At 38.5% G+C, this 18,066-nt stretch overlaps 1 pseudogene across 1 annotated transcript in view; it reads right to left on the reverse strand.

Annotated features, from left to right (window-relative positions):
* The window catches only part of LOC110051441 (von Willebrand factor D and EGF domain-containing protein-like), a 67,799-nt pseudogene that overhangs the window by 9,298 nt on the left and 40,435 nt on the right, over positions 1–18,066 (reverse strand). Inside the window, exons 10-21 of the transcript XR_016202131.1 lie at positions 15,067–15,502; positions 13,145–13,416; positions 12,265–12,379; positions 11,653–11,915; positions 10,654–10,768; positions 10,122–10,532; positions 9,031–9,141; positions 6,438–6,548; positions 4,990–5,100; positions 2,713–2,823; positions 2,055–2,249; positions 672–785 (exon numbers count right to left, since the gene is read on the reverse strand). The product of XR_016202131.1 is annotated as a von Willebrand factor D and EGF domain-containing protein-like (transcript). The remainder of the gene's footprint in view (positions 1–671; positions 786–2,054; positions 2,250–2,712; positions 2,824–4,989; positions 5,101–6,437; positions 6,549–9,030; positions 9,142–10,121; positions 10,533–10,653; positions 10,769–11,652; positions 11,916–12,264; positions 12,380–13,144; positions 13,417–15,066; positions 15,503–18,066) is intronic.

An 18,066-nucleotide genomic window follows, 5' to 3' on the forward strand; every position in this document is an offset into this window, starting at 1 on the left:
AAGAGCACCTTTTTTTGAAGACAGTAATAACAAAACCAACCCCATCAACATCAGTAATTACTAAACTTACCTCTCTAACCGGGTAAGAGAGTTAGAGAAGCTATATATTCAAAATCTTAACTGCATGGTGGACACAAATCACTTAACCACGATACTTACGAGATTGACCCTGCAAACCTCTCAAAAAAGATTAAGTGGGCACCAATATCACTCACCCGTGGGAGGTCTGGAGTAATATCAGAGCTGGTCGAATGATTATCTTGATCAGTTACGTGTAGATTTGTCTTTATGACCGTGTCAGAATTAATATGAGTTTAGGAGAAATTGAACGTTCCGTGTCTCTTATTTTTTACTGCATATTTTCTTGCCACCTATCGATACACTCTCACTGAGTCAGTGGGGTGAGCCCTGCGAAGAATTGGCATTATAATTAGCAAGCTGAAAGACAAACGACAAACCACGGACGTCAACCGGAAGTTTATGTAATTGCTTTTAGCTTGTTTTAATTCCTCGCAAAATGAGATGACAAGCTCTCATCTTAGCATTAACAGCTTGACGATTTGAAAGAACAGGGTCTAAAAGAGAAAATTCGACTTTCGGTTCGCGTCCGTCTTTAAAGAATGTCTATGCTTAAGCTCCATATAATTAAACTTTGATGAACGCGAGCTTACCCCTTTCGCAATGATCACCCGTATACCCTGGTGGACAGCTACATGAGTAGTTGCTGATACCATCCACACACGATCCGCCATTGCTGCATGCTTGATTAACACAGTAGTCAATGTCTGACAAGAAAAGTGATCCAAATTATCGACAATAACAATGCGATAACTATGATAATCGCACAATATAGTCACCTGGGATGATGTGTTAAGTGATTTTATTATGGGAAGATCAAGACGATTCTTAGTCTGTCCTACATTTATAAATTTGAATTCGATCTAGTTTCACTAGACGAGTGGACACTCCGTGGATGAGATACGGCTATTACTAATTTCATTTTACAATGCACTCTAAGCAATATTCTATAGAGATTCTATTGCAGACGGCTACTGTGTGTCGTTTGATTGCTAAGGCGAGAGAATGTCGAAATTTTGACTGGTGTTGAAGATTGAGGTTTCGAGTCAACGTACCGCAGTCATCATCAAGTCAAATGAAAAGTGAAAGTTAATTTTCAGTTGATGGTGTTGGTGCCATGGCCAATGGAACATACTGGTCTTTTTCTCCTTGATTTTATTGGTTCTCAAGCACTTGTCAATTTTGTTCAGAGCAAGTAGACAGTTAACTCAATCCGTCTAATATTACGTTTCTGTTTGTAACCACAAGTCCACCGTCGATTATGTCAAATTTTGAGTTCAAAGTCGTTTCTGAGTTGACAGAACTTGCTGGCATCTAGTAGTGATGTACTCCGTTAGTTGGTGCACGGGCTTTCAGGGCCGTCATTGAAAATTATATGTTGTAGTGTAAGTAGTACCGCGAGTAGATTAACGTACATTTTTTTTCAGTCTTTTATTTGATGTTGTTCAGCAACGTGACTGCTCACGTGACTGAAGATCAGTGACATCCGCTCAGTTTGCCAGTCCTTTAGCAGGACTAAATAGGTGGGTTCAACTCATTTATTGAAACTGTTTGATTCAATTCAAAATCCTCCCTCCTAACATGCACAATGTACTTTTCTAAAACAAAATTTAAATCATTTCCCTCCATTTGTTTGCAATAAGATGTTTCTCAATTAATTATGGCAGGAAATTTCCTTAAAAGGGCGGGAAATAAGCGAAACATGACAGTCATATTGATGACAGAACAGAAACAAAACAAGAAACAAAAACAAAATAAAAGTTAAAGCTGAAACGAGAACCAGAACTAACAACGACAACAACAACAACAACAACAACAACAACAATACAAAATCAAAATTAATCCGGCAGTTCCAGAAGTTAGATTCAGCATTAAGGACGAAAGTCGTGATATAATATTAGAATGTCTACGTGACATTTTCACATGGCCCATATATAATGATAATATGTTTTCAATTTTCTCATTTTTTCCATCACCTTCACAACTCTTTCCATCACCACTGAATCCAAGTGGGCAAGGACCACAGCTAATTGTGTCCTTGTTTTTGAAGCAGGTCACGTTGGGGTAGCAGGAGTCAATGGTACAGTTGGCGATTTTAATGTCACAGCGCGGACCAGGAAAACCCACGTGGCAGTTACACGTGTAGTTATTGACAAGGTCAATGCAAGTTCCTATGTGTAATGAAAAAAAAAAGAAAAAAAAAAAAAGGTCCACTTTATGGTTTATACTTTTTGTAAAGTAAGATGGATAGAAAGAGATACTGGTGTGGAAGGGATACCATTAACCCTACCAACCTTTGGGATAAAAAAATCCCCTTTCCCCTGCATCTACCCCTGTTCTCCGAGTTAGGAGTATGCAAGCGGGACAATATACATGAAATGCCATGCATTGAATTTTTTGCTGCTTATGCTCATGTCAGCGAACCCGTTCCCCGTCCAGTGTAAAGAAGATTGATTCATTACAAAATAAATAAATAAATAAATGATACTAATAATAATAACAACTATAATATTAATATTAATAATGATAATAATAATAATAATAATAATAATAGTAATAATAATAATAATAATAATAATAATAAAACAATTGAAACAATTTTAATGGCTTTTCTTGGAAAAGACATGAACATACCGTTCCCACAGGGTAAAGAAAGGCAGTCGTTGATGTTCTCTTCACATTTTACTCCAGTATAACCAGTTGGACAGACACAAGTGAAATTGTTGATTTTATCACGACACGTTCCTAAAGAGATGTCAAAATAATGGTCAGTTTTTTCAAGTCATTATTTTGAGGTATACTTATTAGATGAAAACGGTTTTAGGTGTTCTTTGACTCATTGCAACCACCAGTACCATAAGCGTCAACATTAGTCAACTAGTTTTCCAACCAGTAACCAGTAGCCAGTAATCGGGACCTCAGCGGGCAGTGCATCAAATTCGTGTATGAATTACAGGCGACCCAAGCTGCAGCTGTGAGACGATCATTCCGCGTGATAGTGGTCATAGCAAAAGTATAAAAGTGTTTATGGGGACATTAACGACAAGTCAAAGGAAGGTAAGAATACACAATGTTCACATCGTAAGCTGTCTTTTTCTGGTATTATCAGGGCGAAGTGAGCAGAGAAAATCTTGAATGTTGTTTCAGTGCCTGTCTTGTACATGTTCAACTTCGTAACGATCTATAGGCGTCATTTGGTTGAAAGTTCTTCCTCTGGATAGTTTGCTTTCACTGTGTCCGCTCTCGTGCGAATCCATTTTCCTTAAGAGTTATATTTCCGGAGAATATTTTTGACTATGCGGGGATGTTTACAACTAACTTTGTAACATTAATATTTTTAATGAGCCGTAATCGCTACAGCGGGGAAAAATTCCGGCCCGTGAGCCGTATCGTAAAAAGCTGGAGCGGTCACGAGCGCGAGATTAGCCAATCAAATTCAAAGATTTAGGATTCCGGCCCGCTCACGATCAGATGTTTGCGAAAAAAATAATATTAAGTTCTCAATAAAAAAAAATACTTCACAAGCATTAGTCTATATAGAGTATCGCTTGTTGTCTGACGGTTTATTATGCTGCGTGAAGTCGCAATGAAATTTGTCCCAAAAAAAAAAAAGATTGAAATCCTTGTGAAATTGAAATTGAGAAACTTTTCCAGTCGATAGATTTTTTTAAAAATTTTACTGCAGTTAGATAATGAGTTACTTGTGTCAGAAATGCAAAAAAATTGGGGTCAGTGACTTCGTTTCAGAGATAAAGCGTGTGGAAAACTACCCTGATTTTGAAAAATTGGCGCGCATGATTCAGCATGATCTACAGGAGTTTATAGTTAAAAATATCGAAGGTAAGTCAACGGAGGCAAACGATCTTAGTCATATTTTTTAGAAGTGGTTCCGTTGCGTAAATAATTCCAAATGTTGCCATGGTCACAAAACTTAACCCTTCAAGAGGCATTTGAAACCACCGCAGGGAGAGCTAAAAATATGGAAATTCGATGATGCGTTTTGCAAGAAATTCAAACTTCTTATCGATAGATTTTCTTCATTTTTTCGCTAAACGTAGAAACTCGATAGAAAAAAGGATCCATCGAAAGAAAAATAGGGGTTACCGAACGTCCAAGATCGTTAAATCCCGGCAAGGCTATAGCAATGGCCATCTGCCCTATTATTGTTTATTTTATTACTTTGCGCGCGCATCGATGCATGTTGTGGCGTGTGAATCTGCGTGCGCAGTAATGATGCGCAGAAACAATTAGCGCGAACGCCCTTAAGATGCCTTCGAGCAACGCTTTTGATATTGAAGGCACCTTGAACACTTATTCAACCATGGAAGATTAGAATATTGGTGTTCGCGTGGCTTGTTGCCTATTCTTTGATGGCTGAAAGGGTTTGAGTTATGGATTCGCGTATAATTTCAAGGGTTGCGAGCAGAATAAGGAGCACTAATTCTTTACGTTAAGTTCACTTCATTTTGTCGCATGTTTTTGCGTTCACGAGCTTGGAATTGAGAGGATTTGTGTTAGCGTCTAAACCTTTAGTAGTCGCGTGTCAATTATGGGCCATATCAGGCCATATCAGGCGATCGTCGCCCCAACTTTGAAAATGGCTTCCATCTTGGATCGGTCACCTTGACAGTTTTTGTTTTTTTTGTTTTTTTTTTTCAGAAAGTTCAGAACAGCTCGTCAAAATTAATGCAAAATACTAGAGCTATAATAAGGATCTTGGAATACGATCTTCCAGAAGCTTCAAACGTTATAAGAAATACTAAATTTTTGCGAAACATCCTGACTGCCATAGAAAAGTCACGTCAAGTGAATAGGCAAGTGATACACTAATTTAATTCCTCGCACAGACGGACCGGCCTTTACAGACAATATAATAAGAAAACGATACTTTGCCACTGAACGCCTGCTTACCACGAATGCATGGAGATGACTGACACTCATCGATTTCAACTTCACAATCACGGCCAGCGTAGCCACCTTGGCATTGACATGTGTAGTTATTAACTTGATCGGTACAGTCTCCTGGTAATAAATTAAAAAAAGAAAAAAAGAAACATAAAACAAATAAGTGGCACACGAGGCGATAGCCGAGTGTGTCACTGATGTTCTTACCACATTTTGACGTCTTCTGTGATCTATTACTGAACAGACACACGCGGCAACATGGAATCTATTTGTTTTATATAATAAAGAAACAACAGAAACAGCTTTTTTTATTTTAAAATCTTTCAGCATGACTCGAAAGCCGGCCTTTGCCCACTTTAGCGGACGCGAAAAAAAAAGCCATTTGACGTAATCTATTGTCTATATAAAATGAAGCAATCTCATTGGTTGTTATGCGTAGCCAAGAATTGTGATTGGTTCAGGAATATCGCGCCACTGAATATTGAAGGAGTTGAGAAAAATACGCTCGAAAAACTTGCGGTTGTGGAAGCCATTCGATCCAAGTTTTGGATGAAAGGAGCCTTAGTGACGGTGGAAATTTGTGACCTCTGTGGTTGGTGATTCTCAAATCAGTTTGATAGAGTGTCGAGACACCTTATAGCTGGGATACAGTTGGCCTTGAGCTGTAGTGAGCTCTACTTTTCTCGCTGCTGTGCACTGAAACGGACTGGAATATTCTCGTCGGAAATTAAGGTTAAACTGTTTATGTTAATTAACTGATGATGTTTTGATGTTTAATTCCTGGAATGAAACTGTGTCAACAATCATCTTGAAACTCAGAAAATTTGAATTTTTTAGATAAATTAATGACAAACATTTTGGTTATTGTTTTTTTTTTTTTAAATTCGAGACAAAGCAATGGTTTCTTACCTTAAAGTAATTTCAAGATAGACCGATTTTGTGTTTGGTTTAGTCTCGCTCAACTGCCAACTGAGACTGCTCGAGTATTTTTTCTGAGTCATTTTCTAGAAAAGAAACGGCTTTTTCTTTCTTCTTCCAGACTCTCGTACCTGCTCAATGCCTCGACAAGACTTTTTGTACCCTATCTTTTCACAGTCACGTAAAATAGTATCTAAATTCTTAAATCTTTCCGCCATTTCAAACACAGAGGGAAAAACCTTTGAAATGATGACGTCAATCGTGCGTCTGTCCTCTAATAGATCAAAGGCGAGAACCAATCAAAATGCGAGAATAACTTGGGTTATCATATAATTATTCATAGATTGATCGTAAAAGAGTAATAGAAATGGTGCAAAACAATAGTACAAAAAAATCTGTAAATCTCTCACGGTATGTTAAGGTCCACTCTTTGGACGTTGACTTTAATTTTGCACTGCGGTCCCGTTAAATTAGTCTTTGTTTTTTCTAAACTGTTGGACGGCCTTTGTGGAGAATGGAGGAAACATGTTACTTACCATTTCTGCATGGTGAAGATTCACATTCATTAATGTCAATAGTGCAAACGGGGCCACTGCATCCAGCATCACAAGTACATTTGTATGCGCCTGTGTAATCCGTGCAGTTTCCTGTACGCATACAAATTCACGCATAAGAGCACATACTTTCATCAAAAAATAGCAATTTTCAAAACAAGGTCCAAAACTTATCAGTTTGCCAACTCTATTACACACGCATATCATACGCGTTCGTGCCCATTATTTCTGCACATCTTTACTGTGCACGCAATTCATACCGTAGCGATGTCAAACCAGGTCATGGATCGAGCCCGCGAGCTAATTAAGAAAATAATACCGAGTAAAAGTTTGGTACCAACTACGCTCTAATAATAATAAAAATAATGAATAGTGGCTGGTCCTTTTTTTGGTTGTTGTTTTGTTTTTTGTTTTGTTTTGTTTTGTTTGGTTTAGTAATACAGTTCCTTAATTGCTGCTTTCAACTTATTAAAACCAAACGAAAGGTGACAAGGACAAGAGCAACAACAACTATGACAACAACTACGACAACAGCTGAAGATTCTGAAGGTGAGGATTCTCAGCCCAAATCGGGTTCTCAAACTTACAAGTCTTCTGTTCTAGGGGTGAAAGAATGCAATAAGCTGGAGGTTTCATTTTCAATATGCCTGCTTGTGATACCCAACACATATTCGTTACTAAAGATGTCCATGCTATGAGGCCATGAAGCAGATACTGCGCTTAATGACCAATATGCTACACAACGTTGATCCCACAATTTCTTTTTCATTCAGTTGCCGTGAGTTGGTCTTATATAATCATAGAAAAAAGGTTCTAGAAATATTCGCTATGATGACAATTTCCATCAGGCGGCTTGCTATTTACTTCTTTGCCTCTTTTAACAAAGCAAGCCCTTATATTTATAAGGAAACTGCTATTTTCCCGAGGATGACCGCCTGATAGGGTTTGGTCGTACCGTACATATGTATGGCTGGATACTCCAAAGAAGACGATATAAAAATTAAAAGGAATGTCATTTTTTTTTTTTTCCCCTCCACTCTCTATCTTCCTTTTCTTGCTCTTTTCTCTCTCCCTCACTCTCTCTCTCTCTTTTTTTTTTTCGTTTTGTTTTCTTTTTCCATCGCTTGGAGTGATTTTAAGGCCTTTAGTAGAGGTGAAATCAAAGTGTCTTGAGATTATTTGGTTCAGAGTATTGACACGTTTTTCATTAATCCAGTCATACATCTGTCTGTATTCGCAAAAACATAGCCACAGATCAGAAATTGACTTGTCACTGATAATCTTGATACAATTCTGTCCCAGAGCTAGCTTTCCACAAGGCTTATCGTAGCTTAAATAAAAGCTATAACTCTCCTGTATGCCTTTAGAGGCCAGGGGCTCGCTTCTCGAAAGTCCCGGAATTCTTAGTCAATCGGTATTTAAAGACAGAGGGGTGTATACACCTGAAACGTCTTGTATGAAGAGAACCTCTGTTCGTATTAAGAATATATGAAGAAAACAGCTCTGTAGTCAAAAGGTTTGAGATTTTTCTGCGGCCTTTCGGGTGCGAAAACTTTTCGAGACCTTCGAGAAACGGGCCCCAGGAAGAATAAATTCACGGTCTTTCATTGAATCGTGAATTGTACAATTTAATTAAGAGTGCTTTCAACATGAAATTCGAGTCTAAATCAACGCAAGCGTACACATATCAAACCGCGTTGGAGAGCTGATCTACAGCTTTCTAAAGGCCTGCATCGTCCTAAATGGACCGAACAAGAGCTTCCTACATCGAATAAAAATAAAAAATAAAAAGACAGACAGTTCTGATAGTTAGCTAGGCCGATCAGGTCAGCGCTACACGTGATTTCCTTCGCTCTATTCGTGGCCATGCTTTGCTCGCAAATAGCAATGTCCCGGATGTACTCGAATTTCATAGAGCGGGAAAGTCTATAGCCGCATCAAAGTTCAGGCCAAATAAAGCCAAGAGCAGCTAGAAATGCCTAGTCCATTGCATTTCTAAGCCCTAATTGACGCGGATAAAGCCCTTTGCTGTCTATATCTAAAGCAACCACAGCATTATCGCCACATTGCAAACGGCCTACTATTACGAGGCTAAATGTCGACCATTTTATACATCTCAGGTTGTCTACATTTCATGCCAGGTAAGGTTTACAAGCTGCTACCATTAGGAAAGCAAAAAAAAAAAAAAAAAAAAAAAAAAAAATCACAGCTTACATGAACCAAGTGCTTGAAATCTGAGGGCATGTTTTTGGAAAATCAGTCAGACATATACTTATTTAAATAATATTATTTAAAATACGGCGCTCCATAAGACATCTATTTTAAAAAACCCATCCTGTATCAGACAGCCCTTGCCCACCCCCAACATCTTATAACCCTCAACCTTTCCGTCGCCGCCCCAATTCCGTTAACCTGCTATACGTAAAGATTTGGGCAAGCGATCATCCAGGAAATTCGAGTTTTCTTGTTCATCCATTATTCGTATACAGCGATGTATTTCCCTCTCTGTCTCTAATGTGTGCCTCTATTGTGCGTGAGTATTTGTTTACCCTTAAAAACGGCTTACACCACTGACCATGAATGCAAGGAGAGGAACTGCAGTCATCATAATCGATGTCACAGTTGCTTCCAACATATCCAGGATCACAGAGGCAGGTATACTTGTTAAGTCCATCAATACACCGACCTTTAGATAAGCAAAAGACGGTATTATAATAACAGGAAGTCCAATTATACTCCTATTTTAAATTCTAGAGAACACTTATTTTTAGGTCGGCTGACTGGCTTAAGTTACAAACAGCCAAACGAAAAGCGAGTTAAACAGCGTAGACCTTAAGATACCCCGCATCCGGTGCACGGGTACGGGTAAACTAGCGGTAATCTCACCCGTCAATACAGCGGGAATTTCGAATTAAGTTACCCGCGCTAAACAGTTCACTTGTTGATAATACGAATGGCGGTCGCCACGACAAGGTTAGTTAATCCTAGTTCGTTTTTTCTTTTCTCTGTGATTTATCGATTCCAATTTTTTTTTTTTCTTTTCATGAAGGAAGTCGATGATAGCAGTGTATAGGAATAAGTCTATACTCGCTCGATTCAAAGTTCAGTCGAGCACATTTAGCGTTTAAGCTGAAGACTTAAATACTTTGGTGACTGGCTTTTCCGAAACTTTTTTTTTGACTATGTTCCCGCTATTACGGTCTTCTTTTGCTTCGAGAGACCTCGTTTTTGCTGATTGTTTCATTTAAACTACACTTTATTTAGGAGAAAAAAAAACCTAGGAAGCGCAAATATACTTATTCGTTTATTCATTTTCCTTAAACCGTTAAGAGCTACCGTTTAAGTCTCTTCCAAAGCTTCCCGAAAATGAACAGGAGTAGAATTCCACTCACCCCGGAAAACGGCTAGGTTACCTGGTCGTGAGTTGAGGTCGTTACCAAATATGGTCAAACATGGCGCCCTCCCCTTTCCCGTACACCGAATGAGAAATGAATGATTGAACTCAACCCCTCTTTTATGGATCAAAAATTTAACCAATTTTCTCCATGTCGTACCTAGATTAAAGAAATATACTTTGAACTGTGTCAATTGAACATACTGGTATCCAAATGGTAAGGCGATATCAGTACATACTGGTAACGTGACTTCAGTACAAGGAGACCATACCTCGAAAACATGGATAAGACTGACAATCATCAATGTTAATTTCACAGTTGTCTCCGGTAAATCCAGGTGCACAATTGCATTCATAGTAACCTGAACCCCTGGGCCTGTCGGGATGAGGTACACAGTTACCATTGTTCTGACACTGGCAGACAACCAAGGATACAGTGATATTAACGTAAGATGTTGCTTCACATGCATCCGTGGCTTTCAAATGGAAATAACTAGTAGCATCATTGGTGGCATTCCATATTAAAACGTTGTCAAAAACAATAGCCTTGTTTGGCCTCCCGTTCACTAGAGAAACCGTCACAGGCATTCCTTCCGGATCTACAACGTCAATGGTTAGCTCGAGAGTTTCTTGAAACACTGCGAAGTATTCGATGACTGGTGAAAATATAGGCGGCAGGTTAGCTGATGGTAAGAAACGATGTTTTATTGTAAGTAAATTAGTTACATATCGTCACACCGAAGACGTGCAAAATTCATTGGAAATGCTCGAGTCAAAGAGGAATAAAACAATGTGTGTTATCACCTTGACGCTTTGTCCAAGAGTTTGTGCTGACTTCTGGAAGACATTGATAGCACCAGTCAATTGGATTTGTCTCGTTTGGGGCGAAGCAGTAACGGTTAATGAAGCAAGAGTTACTCTGCATGCATGGGAGGAGAAATGGGTAACATAGGATATTAGTTCTCGCAATTTTGGGGGTCACGTAGCAGCTCTCGTACGTTCTGACATGCCGAATGGCTCGATACCCTTTGAGAGAACAATAGAACAAACAACAGAAACAATGCACCTAGCCCTACACAATAACAGCTATACACTATGAGGACAAATAGAATTACAAGCTTATGAGAGCTGCTACACTTCCGAGTTTTTGGCACATGATCAGGAAAAATGCAGAGGCTGTCGTTATAGCAGCTAGAAACGTGGTAGAGTAAGCTGGACATTCTTCAGTGAAGAGACTTCTGTTATTATGGTAGCGACGCAGAATGCTAATAAACAATTTTTCTGAAGATAAAGCTTATCATAGCAAATTATTTTCCATCAACAGAGACGAAACAAGTGGATGGTTCAAAAGAGCCACCAGTCCGATGGCTTAGATGACAGAGAAAACAATAAGTGACCGACAAAAATAGTGTGCATGTATGTTCGTCTTCATATCTCCATCTATATTATCGGTTTTGTTTTCTTTAAATCTACAAAATAGAGTTTTCTGCAAATAATGCTTGAAAAAACTGGTGCATATAATTAGTACTAAGAAAGGGAAACGCCGAAACGCCTAAAATACTTGCTTGTGGTTATTTCGACGTATTACGATGTTCCAGGTGTTACTACGTCTTTCACAATCCTCCTCAACACAAACCTGCCACATTAATGTGCATGAATCTCCCATCATGCCAGTTTGACACCCCAAATAAAGATCAGTTCCATTCTCTTCTTCATGCTTGCTTTTTTTTTATTTTAAAAGGGAACGAACTGAAACAAGCTGGCAAACAAAAAAGAAAGTAAGTAAAATATAACGATACTTGCCTTAAGGAAGCATCCAGATGAAACACTGCAATTCATGCAAGCTGAGTCATATGATATAAAGGTGAGATTTTCTTTGCTTTGACGTTCACCATCGTTAGACACAGATATCGTAGTCCAGCCGCTGGTGTCCCTTGATCAGTCTCGTGGAAATAACCTTGCGTCACTGGTGATTCAGGCAAATAACAGTCCGCAAGCACCAAATCTGTCATTTTACCAGGATATCGTTGTTCGGTATTGTTTGGTGTCCAGGAACCGTTTACTACCTATAATTGGATTTATATCAGGGAAATGCGCACCAAACGAGACACCAATATCCATACAAATTATTTCGAAATTAAATGCTTTTTCGATCACCCAAATTGAAGCATGAATAAGCGCAGCTGAAACCCTTATCTTACGTTAACCGCAAAGCCGACGTACGCAGACGAATAAATCCATCCATACATAGACAGCTGCATGCATTCTTAAAACAATTTCAGTTCATTTCATTTCAGTAATCTTTTCAGCCATATTTCACTTTACAAGAAAGCGTGCGATCACTCTGAAGGCAGTCTATCGATCTAAGGTAGATCATAATAAGCTATTAGTGTTTGATCAAATTAAATTTCTCACCTTGAATTCCTTAACATGGCAAGTCATGTTTGTAGAATTCAGGAAATTTGCTCCAAAGATTGTTACCTTCTTACATGGTCTTTTGCGCCTATCACACAATCCATCTCTTTGTAACCTAATAATAACGTAAGTTATTTTAGCTACGGTACGTAATGGTTATGGGCATGAGGATTAGGATTAGGACAGAATGAATATGAAGATCAGGAAGAGTAGGGAGATATGGATTAAGATGAGGGCGACGTTGGGGGTAAGGGTGATGGTGAGGGTGAGGATCTAAGGTGAGGTTGAGAATGAGGATAAGGAGAAGGATAAGGATTTCAGTGAAGATGGTTGTGAAGGTGAGGGTAAAGATGAAGGTAAAGGTAAAGGTGAAGGTGATGATGAAGATGACGATTTGGGTGAAGGTGAGAGTGACAGTGAGGGTGAAAATGAGGTTGTGGGTGAGGATTGGGATTAAAATGCGGAGGATTATGAGTATCAGAATGAGGATGAGGATTGCAGTGAGGATGAGGGTGAAGGTTTGAGTTTTAAGGTGAAGGTGAAGGTGAAAGTGAATAAATTACGTATGTTAATTGGGGGAGAAGAAGTGCTAACCTCGTGTAACAATTCAGATAAAGTTTTATAGTATAAAACGTTTATAGCCAAAAACTTAGCGTTAATAAACAATGGAATGGCGTGTTCATTTTTCTTTGCGAAGTAAATTGTACATTAAGATATAAAAAGAAAAATTATTGATTGACTGATGGATGGATGGATGACAGGTTGCAGGGAGGGAGGCTAGGTAGAAAGAATGGAAGTACAAAGGAATAAATACACTTTATTTAAATGTACTAGCTGCTTCATTATTAGGAATGAAGTGTCATGCGTGTAGCTGGATTACCTGGAAATTATCGGTATCTGAAAAATGGACGTAGAACAATCCTCTGCTGTGTAGTCCTTGTTGCAAATGCAGGAACCATTGACACATTTACCGTTAAACGTGCAGTCATTAGGACATAAAAGCTCAGCAATTTGTTCAACAAAAGCATCAACGGTGGGAGTTTCCTCACTGCTCTAATTTGCAAGCTTGGATAGGTTTCTAGCTCCCAATTCTCCACACTGGTCAATTAATGAGGCCACATTTCCAGTTGCAAAAGATAAGTCTCCAGCGTACTGTAAACGAAATAAAACACAACCGGCACTCCTTCTCTTAATCGCCTTCAGCTTATAAATAATCCATTATTTATCTCTTATTCAAGAGAAAATAAAGATATATTGCTCGGATGTATTCCAAAAACGTAATCGTTAGTGATGACTGTGTGAGTTTTTTTTTTTAGGTCGATCTTTGAATACTTGTTTGCTTTTGGGAAAGTGTCACCAAACACCGAGAATAAATTGCCAAGCTCCAGTGATTCAAAATGCTAAGCGCGGAAAGTAAACTAGCTGAGGGGTTGTGTCTTGCCAACGTTGGAAACAGAAGGATAAGCAATTAACAATGCCGAGGGTGTTTTGCCAGTTATTAATATAGAAGTGAATATTTCACTGACAACATATAATTTTTCTTTTTATAGTTAAAGGCCCGGAGAGCTAGAAAAAGGGCAACATGAGCACAGATAAAAGGAATCTACCAAAATATTGTACAGATAGATGGACTGAAATATTCCACCTGTTTATTATTACTATTATTATTATTATTATTATTATTTATTTTTTTTATTTTTTCAAATTTTTTTCCGGTTGTTTTGTCAAAATTTCGGATTGTAAAAGCTCTTGCTTACAGTTAATCTACTGGGAATGAGCATCCCCGAAATTCTCAGACATTGGAAAAGTTAATTATACGATTCTGTTGGGGACTTATCACAAATTTCGTTGATACGTGACCTTCGAATCAAAACTCCCGCGAGCATTTGGCGATTCGCCTCCGTCAATCATGCGTTCCTTATATGGTGTTAAAGCAATGCCGATGTTGTTTTCAAATATATGGCGGTCACTGTGTAGCCTGTTCGTTCAACATGATAGCTTGTTGTTCTTCAAGTTTACGTTGGTGAGTGGTGTTTTTTGCTGGTGCAGGGGCTTAGCGTGAGCGTTATGGCAAGATTTCTGCACTTGGGGAGGACATTTGGGTTGAAAATTCGGGAAATCTACAGAGATACATCCACGGTTGATTACCCAGCCTGGACGGCAAAAGCAAGACAAATCGACGGTAGGTGATGCGATAATCGCATAAATCGATTTGCTGACGTTTCTAGATTTTACTTCTTCTCGGAATTTTGATCGTTGGCAGTATTGAAATACAATTGCAAGGATTGAGACTGCTGTATTTAGGATTCAGTTAGAAAACGGTAGTTTGAGGTTATTGTTTTCTGAATATCGTTTGGAAGCACTTCAAAGGCTTTACACTGTTCGAAAATTATCAAAACGTACAGAGAATCAGCGTAATTATGATTTGCTGGTATCTAATTTCTCTATAGTAAATAAGAGACTGTGTGGCATTTGTTTCAAAATTGGGCATGACACTGTACATGTAGCTACAGAAAATCTGGTTAAGAGTACTGCTGGGCTGGGACGAAACGAAAGCGCTGCGTAAAACTTGCCACGAACAGTGCATTATCACAAAAAAGTGAAGCAGAAAGCACTAAAATTTTGCATTTGTAAAACATAGTCGTAAAAAGCGATTCCCATATAAAAATTTCACGGTTACTAAGCCCCACGTCAAAGTGCGTCCAAGGAAATATTGCAAAATTCACTACAAATCTCCGGAGTTGACGGGATTTCAAAAGCTTCACCGGTTTCAGCGGGGTTAACAAATAGTAATATACTAACCACCACATCATCCGAGCATGTATCAACCAGTGACTGCACGTCTACTCCCAGTTTGGCACAGAGTTTACCGATCTTTGTCTCAGATATTCTCTCAGCGCAGTAGCGTGAGGCATTTTCCCTAGAGAGTGGTCCAATTTGCACCTCTCGCCTGAACCGTGGACGCAATTGGCGTACTTCTTTAAACAATTGGAAGTCTTCTTCTGTGGCATCATCCGAGTGGCCCACATCTCTTTTCTGTCGATCACATAAATCTCTAGGCGAGATGGGTTCCAACTGTTTCTTCGCTAGGGTTGGAAAGGCGACTTCAAACACGTTTTCACACACTGGAACGTTATTTTCATTTTTCCTATAACACGAGCAGGACTCCGAATACTGCACTTCGTCGTCCTTTACGTTAAGAGGTAAGGTGTCAAAGTAGCTTTCACTAGGTTTTAGTCTGTTGACAGAAAAAGAAGAACACATGCAGGTACAATAAACGATGGGTTCTTGACCAATTAGAGCGCTTGTAGTATCTCAGTTATGTTTTAAAGGAAAAATAACTCTTGCCGTGAAATATATATTTTCCTTAAACTTGGTGTGATGATGTCATCAGTCACGTGACCATGCTTAGTGCGTTTAATCTCAGTGTGAGGACAGGCATTGAGCAATTGGAAAACAATTCACCTATTTAAAGGAGAAGGTAACTCCAAAAAACTTATTATTTTTTTTTGTCTTTGCCTATAGCAAGTAAACATTCAGCTTTTTCATTCACCTAAGTTTCAGCCTCTGAAGTGCCTGCTATCCCCAAGAAATTCGTCTCGAAAGAAGCGACTTCGGAGGCCGCCATCTTGAAACTGTCTTGGAAGCAAGGCCGTGTTTATGTGACGCCATTTCGTCCGACTCGAAATTGGCGGGAAGAAGAAAACCTGCCACTGACTTGTCATCTTTCACAAGGCCAGCAAAATCTATTTTCATCCAAGCGATTACCCACTTTACCATCTTCAATACTGTCATTTTGGAGTTTGGAGCATGTTTGGCTCAAAACAATATGGCTCAAAAACAGCTATAACCCGGAGTGTTAGTTGAAAGGCTCTTCGGAGGCCATTTGGACAAAATGTCTCGGGCAGAATGACGTCACGAATGACGTCACGAAAACGTGGCCTCGTTGCTGAGTACTGTTCAAAATGGCGACAACGATGTTCGAATTTTGAACTTCTTTGGAGACGAATTTCATAAGGAAAACTTGGCAATGCGCTTTAGAGGCTGAAACTTCGGTGCGTGGCTAAACTTAGTGCAAGGTTTTTATTAGTGTTGAGAAAAAAGTGACCTTCTCCTTTTAAAGAGTAATGTCTCAGAGCATTTGCAAATGGCCCCGTGAATTTAAAAAATTAAGGGGACTATTTGCATGAGCGAAAAAAAGTGGGAGAGCAGGTCGAGGAGTATATATTTTCTTGGCTGGAACGTACAGAAACTAAACCTTGCACATTACTAAATATTGTGAAGTATATATGAAATAATTCATATTTGAACTGCGGTTGTAGATGAAACTGAAGAATGATCATCGCAGTAAATTTTCCAAAACAAATTTACTGCGATGATCATTCTTCACTTTTATCCACAACCGCAGTTCAAATATGAATTATTTCATATATACTTCACATCATTTCACTCCTTACGGGAAGATATGAACTCAACTCAACTCAACTCGCGGTGTTTTGCGAAGAAATTTCTGGCAAGAATCGCGCCTTATACGTCCATCTCACATACAAAGATGTCGATCGTTTTCGGAAAGGGTCGGTCCTTATTTCTCCCATGTTTCTTGAAAGCCAGCCAGGTAAGCAAAGGTCATGCTCGAAACGTTCTCGTAAAGATAACAACTGAGCCGATCGCGGTATGAGTTCAAACTACGACAACACGCACTAACAAAAAATAGGCAGTCAATGACTGCATGTGGCTACTGCTGTTATTATTTAGAACATTGCACTAAAGCAAATTATTGGATGTAGTTACTTTTCACAATGCTGTTTCTAAGTACAAATTTCAAAATCATCTTCTTTCTACAAATTTTGAGGTTTTTTCACTTCTGTAAAAGATACCCATAACTATGATACTCTCAAAAACCAGAACAAATTATGGAATCTTTAACATTAGCTATAAAGGTGCAAAGATCTGGAATGATATTAGTGATGATATTAAGCTTCTGCCACTTCGACATTTTAAGAAAAAAGATCAAATCAAACATTATTGCAAGCTATTGGTACATGTTGAATATCTGTAACTATGTATGTAACTAGTACACTGTATCATCCAGCTATTTTTCACTAAATCTATTTGTATAATTAGTCTTTTCTTATTTTCTCTTCTTATTTGACCCAAATAAATAATTGCTTTAATTAACTAAGGATGGCTGCCCAGTCTTATTAGCCCACTAAGGTTATTTCGGGCAGCCATGTACTTTTTTTATTTTTACTTATTTTTTGTTCATTTACTTTCTACTGAGCACAAATAAAGTTCTTGTTTTTGTTGTTGTTACATATTTATTGGCAGCAGCTACATTGAAACTGGCTCAAATTTTTCCTTTATACAGTGTATGACCTCATACCCATTGTATTGTAAGGTTTTGTTACACCAGGTATCATGAGACCTCAGTAACCAAGCTTTATTGACCAGGAGAGCCTGGATGCTAAGTAATTTATATCTGGTCTGACCAGTTTTTTTGCTATATATTGTCACACAATAATTGAGAAAATGAATGGTCTGTGATAGTTGATATCAACTGATGGCATTTAATTGACTGATATAGCTCTTGATGAACACTTGATGACCATTAATACACTGAATGAAATCAATAATTTGTGGGACAAGTTTAGTGTTAATTATTGATTGATCACTGATTGATTAGCCTAAATCAGTGTCAAAATTAAACTTGCTTAATTGATCGGATTGAATTCATTGATAACATTAGTATTGTCTGGGAGCCTACAAATGATTTTAATATAGCATATTTATTAATAACCAGTG

This window comes from Orbicella faveolata, unplaced genomic scaffold, assembly GCF_042242905.1.
Source record: "Orbicella faveolata isolate gen_17 unplaced genomic scaffold, um_ofav_v1 contig_35, whole genome shotgun sequence".
NCBI lineage: Eukaryota > Metazoa > Cnidaria > Anthozoa > Scleractinia > Merulinidae > Orbicella > Orbicella faveolata.